General features: G+C 44.7%; 2 long non-coding RNA genes across 7 annotated transcripts in view; both read right to left on the bottom strand.

The window, feature by feature from the left end:
- Positions 1 to 15,322, bottom strand: part of LOC307181240 — a 1,005,010-nt gene that overhangs the window by 786,422 nt on the left and 203,266 nt on the right. The window lies entirely within an intron of this gene.
- Positions 12,678 to 15,322, bottom strand: part of LOC307181242 — a 131,414-nt gene continuing 128,769 nt past the window's right edge. The window contains exon 3 of the long non-coding RNA XR_013826217.1: positions 12,678 to 12,740. This is a non-coding gene — a long non-coding RNA (uncharacterized lncRNA). The remainder of the gene's footprint in view (positions 12,741 to 15,322) is intronic.

The following is a 15,322-nucleotide window of genomic DNA, read 5'->3' as shown; positions in this document are numbered from 1 at the left end:
ACTCCAGGTTGAAGGGAATCTTCCTACAGCTAAACCATGCTTGGGAAACCCAGCGACTGGTATACCATATGATCGGGAAAGGTTTCTAAAACGCACCTCATTTTTCCTCTCCTGGGGCTCCGGATCGACATTCCAGCCGCTTTACTAACAACATCCCCACATGGAGTCAATGCCTTTAAGTTCTGGTATCGCACAGTCTGCAGTTAGTGCAGAGGATGAATGGGAATAGGGGGAACCAGTGAGAAACTAGCTGTAGCGGTTTCAATGGGCACATGTCACTCTAATATCACATCAGTAAGAAGAATTAACCAAAGGCACAGCAAGGTGCCCCAGAAGAAAAATAGGGCTTCAAGGAATCCTGTGGTTATGGGGCAAGACCACAAAAATAAGAGCTAAAAAATGGAGCTAAGGGCCACTGCAATTCAAAAACCTGCAGAGTTATAAAGGCCAACTATTTTTAAAAAATATATTGAGGTAAGGCTATGAAGAGGCACTGAAAGCAAGGCAGAATTGCAGGAAACCGATTTCAGGAGGTAGACTGGAATTGCATTGAAAGCATATGAAGAGAGTCAGAAACTCGACAATGATGCACTTGGCCAAAAAGGGCGTATGCGTTTTTTCCTGAATATATTCAGGAAAAAACGCATACGCACTTTTTGGCCAACCAAGCAAGCTTGCAAAGGAAATCTGCACTACAATGAAGTCTCACTTCCACCCAGTCAAAAGGGCCATCTGAAAAAAGTGTAAAATCCAGAAAGGCACAACAGGCCATGGAGAACTGGGAGCCTTCTTATGCTGATGGGCGGGATGTAAATTGCCAACAACCACTCGGGAGAAGTGTATGGTGTTTCCTGAAACATCTAAAAAACAAAGCAACAGAGCCTAGGGCACTTCCACTTATGGTCCTATAGCTTAGGGAAATTAAAATCAAAAAGACACAGCCACCCCAAGTTTGGGACGGCTCTGTTTACAAGAACCTCGTTTACGGTACAAGTTCAATATCACAGAAAGTGAAAAATGGATAAAGAACTTGTGGTACTTACGTACAATGCAATATCACTCAGCAATGAAATCTATGTCATCAGGCCCGTAGCAGCATAATGAGTGGATTCAGGTATGATGATTCGAACTGAAATAAGTCACACAGAAAAGAAACATCATAAGGTATCACTAATACACAGAATGTGAACTTGGCTACACAGGAACTGAATTACAAAACAGAACAGTGTCTCAAGTTTAGAAAACCAACTTACGCTTGCTTAAGGGGGAAGGTGAGTTGGGGTGCTGCATAAAACCAGAGATTGAAATGAGCACAGATAAAGTTCCTTAAGCCAAATATGGAATAGACAAGAGCTACTCCTTGCTCAACGAAATGGACTCAACACCCCATATTAAACGCCTAAGAATGTACCTGACTAGTAAGTATCTTAAAACCTATGGATTGCTATGTCTCCGAAAGAGAATCAAGCATGTGTACAGGGGCATAAACGCAGCAGTGATAGGATTGGAGAGGTTCGGTGAGCAAATGAAGACCCTTTGAAGTCATATTGCATGGTACCCATTCCACGGGTCTCAACTCTCCAGGTTTAAGGTATTCTTCCTTCAGCTAAAACATGCATGTGGAACCCAGAGTATGATCAACCGTGTGAACGGGAGACGTGTTCAAATATGTCTCAGTTTTCCTCCCCTGGTACTCGGGTGCAACATTCCAGACCCTTTACTAACACTCTCCCAACTTGGAGAGTCAGCGCCTTTAACCTCCTGTTTGGCCCAGTTTGCAATTTCTGCGGAAGATGAACAGGAATAGGGAGAACCAATGAGAGACTAGCTGGAGGTGTCTGGACGGGCAAATTTAACTCTCATTTCCCACCAGGAAGAGGAAATAACCAAAGGCTCAGCGTGCCGTGCCGGAACCAGATTAGGGCCTGAAGCGATCCTGCGGTGTTGCGGCCAGCTCAAAAGAAAGCGAGTTGAAGAAATGAGCTCAGGGTCTCTGTAATTCACAAACCTGCAGAGTTATAAATGACAGCTATCGTCCAAAAATAGACTGAAGTAAGGCTGCCAAGAGGACTTCAAAGCGGGGCAGAATTGCAGGATACCGATTTCAGGAGGTAGACTGGAATTGCATTGAAAGCGTAGGAAAAGAGGCAGAACGTCCACAATGATGCACTTTGCCAAAAGGGAATATGCGTTTTTTCCTGAATATATTCAGGAAAAAACGCATACGCCCTTTTTGGCCAACCAAGCAAGCTTGCAAAGGAAATCTGCACTACAATGAAGTCTCACTTCCCCCCGGTCAAAAGGGCCATCAGAATAAAGTGTAAAATCCAGAAAGGCAGGACAGGCCATGGAGAACTGGGAGCCTTGTTATGCTGATGGGCGGGATGTAAATTGCCAACAGACACTTGGGAGAAGTGTATGGTGTTTCCTGAAACATCTAAAAAACAAAGCAACAGAGCCTAGGGCACTTCCACTTATGGTCCTATAGCTTAGGGAAATTAATATCAAAAAGACACAGCAACCCCAAAATTTGGGACGGCTCTTTTTACAGGAATCTCTTCTCCGGCACAAGTTAAATATCCCAGAGAGCAAATAATGGATAAAGAAGTTGCGGTACTTCTGTACAACAGAATACCACTCAGCAATGAAATCTATGTCACCAGGCCCGTACCAGCATAATGAGTGGATTGAGGCACGATGATTCTAAGTGAAATAAGTCACACAGAAAAAGAAACATCATAAGGTATCACTAATACACGGAATGTGAACTTGGCTACACATGAACTGAATTACAAAACAGAACAGGGTCTCAAGTTTAGAAAACCAACTTATGCCTGCTTAAGGGGGAAGGTGAGTTGGGGTGCTGCATAAAAGCAGAGTTTGAAATTAGCACAGATACCGTTCCATAAGCCAAATATGTAATAGACAAGAGCTACCCCTTGCTCAACGAAATGGATTCAACAATGAGGTATCACCTCACACCTGGTAGAATAGGCATCATTGAAAATCTACAAACAAAAAATGCTGGAAAGGGTGTGGAGAAAAGGAACCCTCTTCCACTATTGTTGGGAATATAAATTGATACAGTCATTATGGAGAACAATATGGAATTTCTTAAGAAACTAACAATAGAATTACCATATGATACAGCAATCCCAGTACTGGACATATACCCAGACAAAACCATAAATCAAAAAGAGTCATTCACCGCAATGTTCATTGCATCACTATTTACAATATCGAGGTAATGGAAGCAACCTAAATGCCCACAGACAGACGAATGCATAAAGCTGTGGTACATATATAAAATGGAATATTACTAAGCCATGAAAAGGAATGAAATTGGGTCATTTGTAGAGACGTCGATGGATCTAGAGACTGTCATACAGAGTGAAGTAAGTCAGAAGGAGAAAAACAAATCTTGTATATTCATGCATATATGTGGAACCTAGAAAAACTGTACAGATTAACCATTTTGCAAGGCATAAATAGAGCAACAGATGTAGACAACAAACGTATGGACAACAAGGGGGGAAAGCTGTTGGGGGGGTGGTGGTGGGAGGAGTTGAGAGACTGGGATGGGCATGTATACATTTATATGTATAAAATAGATAACCAATAAGAACCTGCTGTATAAAAATATAAAATAAAATTCAAAATTAAAAAGAAGTAAAATTTAAAAAATAAAACAGAAAAAACAATTATTCCCTGCACATACATGTATTTATATGAATAAATTATTTCCATGCTTATATCTGTAAATACAAAAAAGAGGAATAAAATCTACCTTGAACCAAAAACGAAAAAGAGAAAAAAAACACAGAACCCACCAGTTCCACAGAGGAAAACCGTATCAGGGCACTTGCTCCAGTTGTAAACAATTCTGAAGTTGGTCAGTGGTGGGGAATCGTCTCCCATTCAGCCAGCAGCCCCCACGCAACAAGCGTCCTCATTGCAAAGCTGGGGCACCGTGCCGAGGCATCTGTGAGTAAACGTGAGCTGAGCCCCAGGCCAGTTGCTGCTGAACTATTCCCACCCGTCCCAGGTAAAACACCTGAATATATACAAGGACTTGAAAGCCTAGAGGAAGGGCCATAGAGCCACACGAGTGACAGCATGCCGGCCGACTTGGTGCCTGCAGGCCAGCCAGGATGGTCCTGGCCCTGGGTGCTCTTCTGGAAGATTTCCATTTCCCTGCCTGAGATACCCGTCCTGTCCCTGCCCCCACTGCTTTTTTCCTTCCTCACCTCTGCCCAGGGAGAAATTCCAGCAGCAGGTATGGGTGACACATCCTCTTCTTTAGCAGGTGGCAGCCTGGCAACTGCTGCAGAAAGTCCAGCAGAGCCCCACTCACACTGGGCCACCCACAAAGCCGTGGTCTCTCACTCCCTCCCACCAGCCCAGCCCCGAGACTGCTGACAGGGCAGAGAAAATGGCGTCAGGCACGGCTGCAGGGGCTCTTGCTGCCTGGAGTGGTATTTATATTGATCTCAACCCAGGCACACCTGGGGAGGGCTGGCCGGCACGGTAAGGCTGCCCAGGTCAGCCAATCATCACCCCTCAGGGGCTCACAGTTGCAGAAAATGGAACTTGCTGAACCGGCCAGGTCCAAGGAACAGGTGTGGGCTCCTGAGAGTCAGGATAGACAAGGGGCTGCAGCTTTGGCTTGTTTTCTAATCATTTTATCTGGCCCATGAGTGGGAGACAACTTCAAGAAAACCCTCTCCTAATGAGAGGAACCCAGGAGTCAGGGAGAGGAGGGGTGGGTCGTGGTTGGAGACAGAGGCCTGGTGCCCCGGGTGCAGTGGAAGTCTCTGGAAGACCAGGTGGAGGGAGGCCTCACGGAGTGATGCCCAGGGTCACAGACCTGTCGCAGCTGCTGTTTGTTAGTTCAAGTCCTGCTCTGAGGTGCTCTGTGTCAGCTCTGAGCGACAGGTGAGCTGGGGGTGCTCTGCAATGAGGGCTATGTGCACGGTTCCTGTGTGCCCAGCCCTGCCACGGTACCTGCAAGGGTAGCTCTGTATCCTGGGAGGGGCCTGACCACGAGAGCCCCATGGGCTGGGGTGGGGGTGGGGTACCTGCCCAGGTGAGCTCCATATTCTGGGATTGGTCTGACCACGAGAGCCCCATGGGCTGCTGGGGACCTGGTAAAGGATGTCAGGACAGTCAGTGAAGCCACCGAGGATATACCTCCAGTTGCTCCTAATTCCTACACCCTGCTGGTCATTCTACCAACCACCAGGACATGGTATTCTGTATTAGTCTTCAATGATGCCTTCTTTTGTATTCCATTAGTCCCAGAGTCACAAGAAATTTTGGCTTGTGAGTGGCAGGACTCAACATACAACTAAAACAATACTTCCGGGCCGTCTGGCCCCAAGGGTGCAAAAATTCCCACACCATCTTTGGGGAAAGCTTAGCTAAAGACCTAAAAGTTCTACCTCTGGAAAAGGAAACCCTCCTTCAATATGCAGACGACATTCTGATCACCAGCCCTACTAAGGAGGCCTCTGAACTACCAAGCCAATAAAGGATAGAAGTTGTCCAAGAAAAAGCTCAAATATCACAGACTGCGGTGACCTGCCTGGGCTTCATTCTCACAGAAGGTCAGAGAAGCCCATCCCAGGAAAGGGAAGAAACCATTTTCAGCCTTACCCCTTTCTAAAACTAGAAGACAGCTTAGGGGTTCCTGGGGAGGCCAGGGTTTGCTGCTTCTGGATCCCTAACTACAGTCTACTAGCTGGGCCTCTATATGAAACACTGAAAGGAAAAGATGATGATCCTTTTGAATAGAATCCAGAAGTGGCCTTTCAAGAATGGAAAGAGCAGTCAATTCAGACCCTTGCCCTGGAACTCCCTAATTTAGCTAAACCCTTTGACCTTTACATTCCCGGTGAAAGGTGAATTGCCATTGGAGAATTAGTGCAAAAACTGGGACCACTTGAAATGGAACAATGCAAGAATGCCATCCAGGTAGGATAAACTACAGTCACTAAGGGGCTTGGCCCACTGCCACATCTGGCCAAGATACTGGCGGTATCTAAAAACCTGGAAATCAGCAGCCCAAAAGGCCACCTCCCTCCTAAGGGAAAAGGACCCCACGTGGTGATCCTAACCACCAACCATGCCCTGAAGTTGCAGGGTTCGCTCCGTGGGCACACCGACCTCGAGTGAGGAGGCCCTCCAACTCCAACATCCAGAGAGATAACCGGGGGCAACAGGGCACCATGACGACTCGTGTGAACATCACTTGACCTGGAGTTTCTCTCATAAAACAACAAGAGTGTGTCCCAAAAGAGTAGACTACTGCTTGCAGGACTTACTGCACCCAGAGGGGAGCTAATAATCTTGGCGGGGGAACAGTATACCACACTGTCACCATAGAAAAGCCTACAGACACCGTGATGATGGTGGCCAATAAGACCGGCTGGACTCCTGTTTACTTCAAAAGGCTGTTGACTCAGTAGCCATCATGGTCCTTGGTCACCACTGACCCTGGACTGTCTGGGAGTTGAGCGGGCAGGGCTCTGACACCTGGTGCTGTTTGTACGTTAATTCAGGGGCCTAATTGAAGAAAGCACAGACTACTGGTCAGAGCATCTAGGCTGGCAGAGACGGTCAGCCTTAGGTGGCCGAACAAATGTGGGGCGGGGTGAAACCGGCCCCCACAGCGTCTCTGCACATCTCTTTCCTGGACCCTTAAAGGTCATTAGAATCTATAACACTTCCAATGCTGGTGCTCAGGTGGACGAGCAGGGAGGCAGGGGTCCTGGGGACAATCAACGTCACCGGGAGGCTGCTGGGGAGAAGCTCTGACCCTCGCCCCAGGGTATGAGGGCTCCCAACTCAGCACTCAGCAGTTACAGAAGAAGGGTCTGCACCCTCAGCACTCCAAGAATGAGGAACGGGACAAAAGGCAGAGGAGGGGTTTGTCCCCAGCAAAGCCCATTAAAAATCCCTGGGAGATAAAAATAGAATCTGGGCAATAAAGTCAAGTCTAACCTTTTTTATCCTTTGTGCTTTGTCTAATTTCACGTGCTCCTAGGGTCCCGCATGCAGAGGTTCCACACCCAGCACTTCAGACCAGATTTCCTAGTGCAGAATGGCTGGGTCGACACCTCAGCTCCTGGGGCCCAGTGCAGACTCCACGATATAGAGCCTGAGCTACAGCCAACCCGGCCCTTGAGAGCTCCGCCGCCTCCCTCCCTCCCACTGACTCTGACAGGATCTCTACACAGCAGCCCAGCCCACAGCCCACGGGGTAGTGCATGCTCTCACCTCTCCATTCTCTGATCAAAATATAAAGTTTCCTTTGCTTGTGAACCAAACTCAGTCTCGATCTGTTGGCCCCAATGACACTGGGCAGGGGGACACTTGTTGGGGTCCACTCTGGAGGATCAATAACAGAAATTGAGACTATTGTAACCTCAATGAACAGATGTGTGAGCCAAACTGTAGTTAACATAGAACAGTGTATAAGGCTCGGGTAAAATAAGATGTTTTTAACACTTCCATTTGATATTTCCATCACTTTTTATAAGCAAGTTCAGTGAAAAGGTTTGTCTTATTTGTCAGGTCAATATTAGAGAAACGAAGTGATTTCTTTCCAAGGATGTACAGCTAATAATCTTGGTTAAACCTTCAATCTTGTTTTAAATGCTTTTCCATTGAAAATGATACCTCTCTTTCAGCTCCCCCATTTCTGAGAAGTATAAAATCTTATAATTTATTATTACCAAAGGGGAAAGGTGGGAGGAGGGATAAATTAACAGTTTGGAATGAACACATACACACTGCTATGTATAAAATAGATCATCAACAAGGAACTACTGTATAGCACAGGGAACTACACTCAACATTTTGCAATAACCTATAAGGGGAAATAATCTGAAAAAGAATAGATATTTTTATTGACATCATCTATCAATGACAGTTAAAGTGTAGCCTAAGGGAAGCTGGTGGTGAGTGCTTCTGACCCTGAAGACTTCAATCATCTAAAGTTTGGACTCTGCCTACTCCCCAAGGCCCTTAATGAACATATGTGTAGCCGTAGCTTAAAAACTTCCCCAGTTTGGGTTTCGGGGAGACACTGATTTTGAAAAAGCCCTGGTGTTCTCCTTACATGAATGGGACTCTTCCTACTGCTAAAACATGTCTGTCACACCCAGAGGATGGTATACCGTCTGATCGGGAAGAGTTTGGAAAAGGCATCTCATCTCCTCATCTCCTGGTGCTCGGGTTCACCCCTCCAGCGTCTTTACTAACAGTCTCCCCACTTGGAGATGTCAGCACTGTCAACATCCTGTTGCGTACAGTTTGGAATTTGTCCAGAGGATGAAGCGGAAGGATGAGGAACAATGAGAGACAAGTCCTAGGTGTTCAGACAGGCACATGTCACTCTAATTTCCAATCAGGAAGACGAATTGACCAAAGGCTAGGGTTGCCCATGGAAACAGTATAGGGCTTGAGGAAATCCCGCTGCTTTGTGGCCAGTTCCCATAAACACGAGTTGAACAATGGAACTCAGGGGCAGTAAAATTCACAAAACTGCAGAGTTGAAAATATCCATCACTGAAAAATGTCTTGAGGAAAGTCAGAGAAAAGGACTTGTAAGCAAGGGAGAATGGCAGGAAAGGGATTTGAGGAGGTAGAAAGGACTCGCCATTAAGCACAAGAAAAGGAGCTGAACATTGCCAACATTGCCAACATTGCAGTTGGCCAAAAAGGGTGTATGCGTTCTTTTCTGTATATATTCAAGAAAAGGGCATACACTTTTTTAGCCAACCAAACAGGTGGGCACTGGAAGTCAATACTACAAAAGATATCACTTCGCATCAGTCAGAAGAGCCATCCTCATAAAGCGTAAACAACAGAAATGCAGGACAGGGCAACGAGAAGAGGGAGCCCTGTGAGACTTATAGTGGAAATGTATATTGCCAACGGCCATTCTGGAGAAGTGTATTGTGTTTACTAAAGCATCTAAAAAATGAGCTACAGAGCATAGGGCACTTGCACTCATGGGCGTATATCTTGGGAAAAACAAAAATCGAGAGGACACAGGCACCCCAATGTTTACCCCCTCTCTGTTTAAAAGATCCTCGACTAGGATATAACTTAAATGTCTCTGGAGGGAAAAAATGGATAGAGATGTGGTACTTAGGTAGAGTGGAATATTATTCAGCCTGGAAATCAATGAAATATGGCCAGTTGTAACGACTCCGGAGGAGTTACGTATGATCATTCTAAGTGACAGAATTCAAAAAGAAAAAGACACATATCATAAGATATCACTTAAAGGTGGAATCCAAAATGGCTACACATGAAATAAATTACAAAACAAAAACATAGTCAAATATGTAGAAAACACGCATAAGGCTGCTAAACGGGAAAGGTGGGGAGGGGTGAGGCATCATCCAGGAGGTTGAAATTAGCAAAGATACCATTCCAAATACCAAACTGATAATCAACAAGGCCTACACGGTAGCTAAAAGAACTGCACTCAGCACACTCAAGTCACTGGAAAAGAATATATACGACTGGTAAGAATCTGAAAAAGAATTTATTGATGTCTCTCTGTACGTGAATCAAGTGGATGTACAGCAGCAAGAAACAGAGCTTTGAAAATCAGCTGTAACCAATATAGTAATAAATTGAAAAAAATAAACGACAGAGAGACAGAGAAAACCTCTTACAACTTTTCCTCAGGGACGGTGATGCAACATGGATTGAACACATCTAGACCCACAGCAGGATGAGACATAAGGCTGGAAACTGTTTGCGCTAAGAGAAATGTGAGGTTGGGTGAGGAAATGCACACCCTTTAAAGTAATACTACCTGGTACCCATTCAATGGGTCCCAAATCTGCAGGTTCAAGGGATCTTCCTACAGCTAAAACATGCATGGAAAACCCAGAGGACTGTACACCATGTGATCGGGAGATGTGTCTAAAATGCACCTCATTTATCCTCTCCTGGTGCTCCTGTTCACCATTCCAGCCACGCTACTTAGAATCTCCCCACTTGGAGAATCAGCACATTTAAACTTCTGTTTCACACATTTTGCAAATTGTGAGGAGGATGAACGGGAAGAGGGGGAACCAATGAGAGAAGAGTTGTAGGGGTTTGGACGGGCACATATCACTCTAATTTCCCATTAAGAATAAGAATTAAAGAAAGGCTCAGCCTGCCTCGCCGGAGCCAAAATAGGGCCTGAAGCAATCCTGTGGGTTTGAGGCCAGCTCACAAAAGAGCAACTTAAAAAATGGAGCTCAGGGTCACTGCAATTCACAAACCTGCAGAGTTATAAATGAAAACTAACGTCCAAAAATATGTTGAGGTAAGGCAAAGAAGAGGATCTGAATGCAAGACAGAATTGCAAGAAACAGATTTCAAGAGATAGATTGGACTCGTCTTTAACGCACATGAAAAGCAGCAGAATTTCGACAATGATGCAGTTGGCCCAAAAGGGCGTATGCGTTTTTTCCTGATTATATCCAGGAAAAAACGCATACGCACTTTATGGGCAACGAAGCAAGCAAGCAATGCAAATGTGCACAACAAAGAAGTCTCACTTCCCACCGGTCAAAAGGGCCATCCTAAAAAATTGTAAAAACCAGAAATGCAGGACAGGCCATGGAGAACAGGGAGCCTTTATACGCTGATGGGCAGTGTGTGAACTGCCGAGAGCCACTCTGGAGAAGTGTATGGTGGTTCCTAAATCATCTAAAAAACAGAGCTACAGAGCATAGGACACTTCCAATCATGGGAGTATATCTAGGGAAGTCTAAAAATCAACAAGACACAAGCACACCACAGTTTAGGGCTACTCTGTTTACAAGAACCTCAACTTCAGTACACCTTAAATATCCCAGGAAAGAGAACAATGATAAAGAAGATGTGGTACTTATGTACAATGGAATATCTCTTCACCATGAAATCAATGTAATAAGGCTAGTAGAAGGATAAAGAGTGGATTTAGGTCCGATAATACTACTTGAAATAAGTCAAACAGAAAAAGAAACATATCATAAGATATCACTTATAGAGGGAGGGTAAATATGGCTGCACAAGAAATGAATTACAGAACAGAACAGTGTCTCACATTTAGAAAACACACTTATGTCAGCTTAAGGGGAAAGGAGAGGTGGGGTGATGCATAAAACCAGAGTTTGAAATTAGCACAGATACCGTTCAATAAACCAAATAGGTATTAGACAAGATCTACACCTTGCTCAATGAACAGGCCTCAACACACCCTATACACCGCAGAGAAATATATCTGAGGAATAAGAATCTTAAAACCCATGTATTGATATATCTCCATAAGGGAATCAAGTGTGTGCAGAGCGGCACAAACACAGCAGTGAAAAGGAGCTAAACCCCATTATAGAAATAAATTTTAAAAACAAAACGCTGAAACAATGAAAGAGAGAAAAATTCTTACAAAATTCGCTCAGGGGCTGTGATGCAACCTGGATTGACCACATATAAACCCACAGCTGGATAAGACATAAGGCTGGACACTTGGGGCTGACAGGATTGGTGAGCTTTGGTGAGCAACTGCCGAAAGTTTAATGCAATACTTCATGCTACTCAGTCCAAGGGTCCCAACACTCCAGGTTGAAGGGAATCTTCCTACAGCTAAACCATGCTTGGGAAACCCAGCGACTGGTATACCATATGATCGGGAAAGGTTTCTAAAACGCACCTCATTTTTCCTCTCCTGGGGCTCCGGATCGACATTCCAGCCGCTTTACTAACAACATCCCCACATGGAGGCAATGCCTTTAAGTTCTGGTATCGCACAGTCTGCAGTTAGTGCAGAGGATGAATGGGAATAGGGGGAACCAGTGAGAAACTAGCTGTAGCGGTTTCAATGGGCACATGTCACTCTAATATCACATCAGTAAGAAGAATTAACCAAAGGCACAGCAGGTGCCCCAGAAGAAAAATAGGGCTTCAAGGAATCCTGTGGTTATGGGGCAATACCACAAAAATAAGAGCTAAAAAATGGAGCTAAGGGCCACTGCAATTCAAAAACCTGCAGAGTTATAAAGGCCAACTATTTTTAAAAAATATATTGAGGTAAGGCTATGAAGAGGCATTGAAAGCAAGGCAGAATTGCAGGAAACCGATTTCAGGAGGTAGACTGGAATTGCATTGAAAGCATATGAAGAGAGTCAGAAACTCGACAATGATGCACTTGGCCAAAAAGGGCGTATGCGTTTTTTCCTGAATATATTCAGGAAAAAACGCATACGCACTTTTTGGCCAACCAAGCAAGCTTGCAAAGGAAATCTGCACTACAATGAAGTCTCATTTCCACCTGGTCAAAAGGGCCATCTGAAAAAAGTGTAAAATCCATAAAGGCACGACAGGACATGGAGAACTGGGAGCCTTCTTATGTTGATGGGCGGGATGTAAATTGCCAACAGCCACTCTGGAGAAGTGTATGGTGTTTCCTGAAACATCTAAAAAACAAAGCAACAGAACCTAGGGCACTTCCACTTATGGTCCTATAGCTTAGGGAAATTAAAATCAAAAAGACACAGCCACCCCAAAGTTTGGGACGGCTCTGTTTACAAGAACCTCGTTTACAGTACAAGTTCAATATCGCAGAAAGTGAAAAATGGATAAAGAACTTGTGGTACTTACGTACAATGCAATATCACTCAGCAATGAAATCTATGTCATCAGGCCCGTAGCAGCATAATGAGTGGATTCAGGTATGATGATTCGAACTGAAATAAGTCACACAGAAAAGAAACATCATAAGGTATCACTAATACACAGAATGTGAACTTGGCTACACATGAACTGAATTACAAAACAGAACAGTGTCTCAAGTTTAGAAAACCAACTTATGCTTGCTTAAGGGGGAAGGTGAGTTGGGGTGCTGCATAAAACCAGAGATTGAAATGAGCACAGATAAAGTTCCTTAAGCCAAATATGGAATAGACAAGAGCTACTCCTTGCTCAACGAAATGGACTCAACACCCCATATTAAACGCCTAAGAATGTACCTGACTAGTAAGTATCTTAAAACCTATGGATTGCTATGTCTCCAAAAGAGAATCAAGCGTGTGTACAGGGACATAAACGCAGCAGTGAAGGGATTGGAGAGGTTCGGTGAGCAAATGAAGACCCTTTGAAGTAATATTGCATGGTACCCATTACACGGGTCTCAACTCTCCAGGTTTAAGGTATTCTTCCTTCAGCTAAAACATGCATGTGGAACCCAGAGTATGATCAACCGTGTGAACGGGAGATGTGTTCAAATATGTCTCAGTTTTCCTCCCCTGGTACTCGGGTGCAACATTCCAGACGCTTTACTAACACTCTCCCCACTTGGAGAGTCAGCACCTTTAACCTCCTGTTTGGCCCCATTTGCAATTTCTGCGGAAGATGAACAGGAATAGGGAGAACCAATGAGAGACTAGCTGGAGGTGTCTGGACGGGCAAATTTAACTCTCATTTCCCACCAGAAACAGGAAATAACCAAAGGCTCAGCATGCCGTGCCGGAACCAGATTAGGGCCTGAAGCCATCCAGCGGTGTTGCAGCCAGCTCACAAGAAAACGAGTTGAAGAAAGGAGCTCAGGGGCACTGTAACTCACAAACCTGCAGAGTTATAAATGACAGCTATCGTCCAAAAATAGACTGAAGTAAGGCTGCCAAGAGGACTTGAAAGCGGGGCAGAATTGCAGGAAACCGATTTCAGGAGGTAGACTGGAATTGCATTGAAAGCATAGGAAAAGAGGCAGAACGTCCACAATGATGCACTTTGCCAAAAAGGGCGTATGCATTTTTTCCTGAATATATTCAGGAAAAAACGCATACGCCCTTTTTGGCCAACCAAGCAAGCTTGCAAAGGAAATCTGCACTACAATGAAGTCTCACTTCCCCCCGGTCAAAAGGGCCATCTGAAAAAAGTGTAAAATCCAGAAAGGCAGGACAGGCCATGGAGAACTGGGAGCCTTGTTATGCTGATGGGCGGGATGTAAATTGCCAACAGACACTCGGGAGAAGTGTATGGTGTTTCCTGAAACATCTAAAAAACAAAGCAACAGAGCCTAGGGCACTTCCACTTATGGTCCTATAGCTTAGGGAAATTAAAATCAAAAAGACACAGCCACCCCAAAGTTTGGGACGGCTCTGTTTACAAGAACCTCGTTTACAGTACAAGTTCAACATCGCAGAAAGTGAAAAATGGATAAAGAAGTTGTGGTATTTACTTACAAAGCAATATCACTCAGCAATGAAATCTATGTCATCAGGCCCTTAGCAGCACAATGAGTGGATTCAGGTATGATGATTCTAACTGAAATAAGTCACACAGAAAAAGAAACATCATAAGATATCAGTAATACACGGAATGTAAACTTGGCTACACAAGAACTGAATTACAGAACAGAACAGGGTCTCAAATTTAGAAAACCAACTTATGCTTGCTTAAGGGGAAAGGTGAGTTGGGGTGCTGCATAAAACCAGAGATTGAAATGAGCACAGATAAAGTTCCTTAAGCCAAATATGGAATAGACAAGAGCTACTCCTTGCTCAACGAAATGGACTCAACACCGCATATTAAACGCCTAAGAATGTACCTGACTAGTAAGTATCTTAAAACCTATGGATTGCTATGTCTCCGAAAGAGAATCAAGCATGTGTACAGGGGCATAAACGCAGCAGTGATAGGACTGGAGAGGTTCGTGAGCAAATGAAGACCCTTTGAAGTCATATTGCATGGTACCCATTCCACGGGTTTCAACTACCCAGGTTTAAGGTATTCTTCCTTCAGCTAAAACATGCATGTGGAACCTAGAGTATGATCAACCATGTGATCGGGAGACGTGTTCAAATATGTCTCAGTTTTCGTACCCTGGTACTCGGGTACAACATTCCAGACGCTTACTAACACTCTCCCCACTTGGAGAGTCAGTCCCTTTAATCTCCTGTTTGGCCCAGTTTGCAATTTCTGCGGAAGATGAACAGGAACAGCGAGAATCAATGAGAGACTAGCTGGAGGTGTCTGGACGGGCAAATTTAACTCTCATTTCCCACCAGGAAGAGGAATTAACCAAAGGCTCAGCGTGCCGTGCCAGAACCAGATTAGGGCCTGAAGACATCCTGCGGTGTTGCGGCCAGGTCACAAGAAAGCGAGTTGAAGAAAGGAGCTCAGGGGCACTGTAATTCACAAACCTGCAGAGTTATAAGTGACAGCTATCGTCCAAAAATAGACTGAAGTAAGGCTGCCAAGAGGACTTGAAAGCGGGGCAGAATTGCAGGAAACCGATTTCAGGAGGTAGACTGGAATTGCATTGAAA

The sequence above is a fragment of the Stenella coeruleoalba genome, assembly GCF_951394435.1.
Source record: "Stenella coeruleoalba genome assembly, contig: scaffold_84, whole genome shotgun sequence".
NCBI lineage: Eukaryota > Metazoa > Chordata > Mammalia > Artiodactyla > Delphinidae > Stenella > Stenella coeruleoalba.
This window is presented reverse-complemented; position numbering and strand designations above follow the sequence as displayed.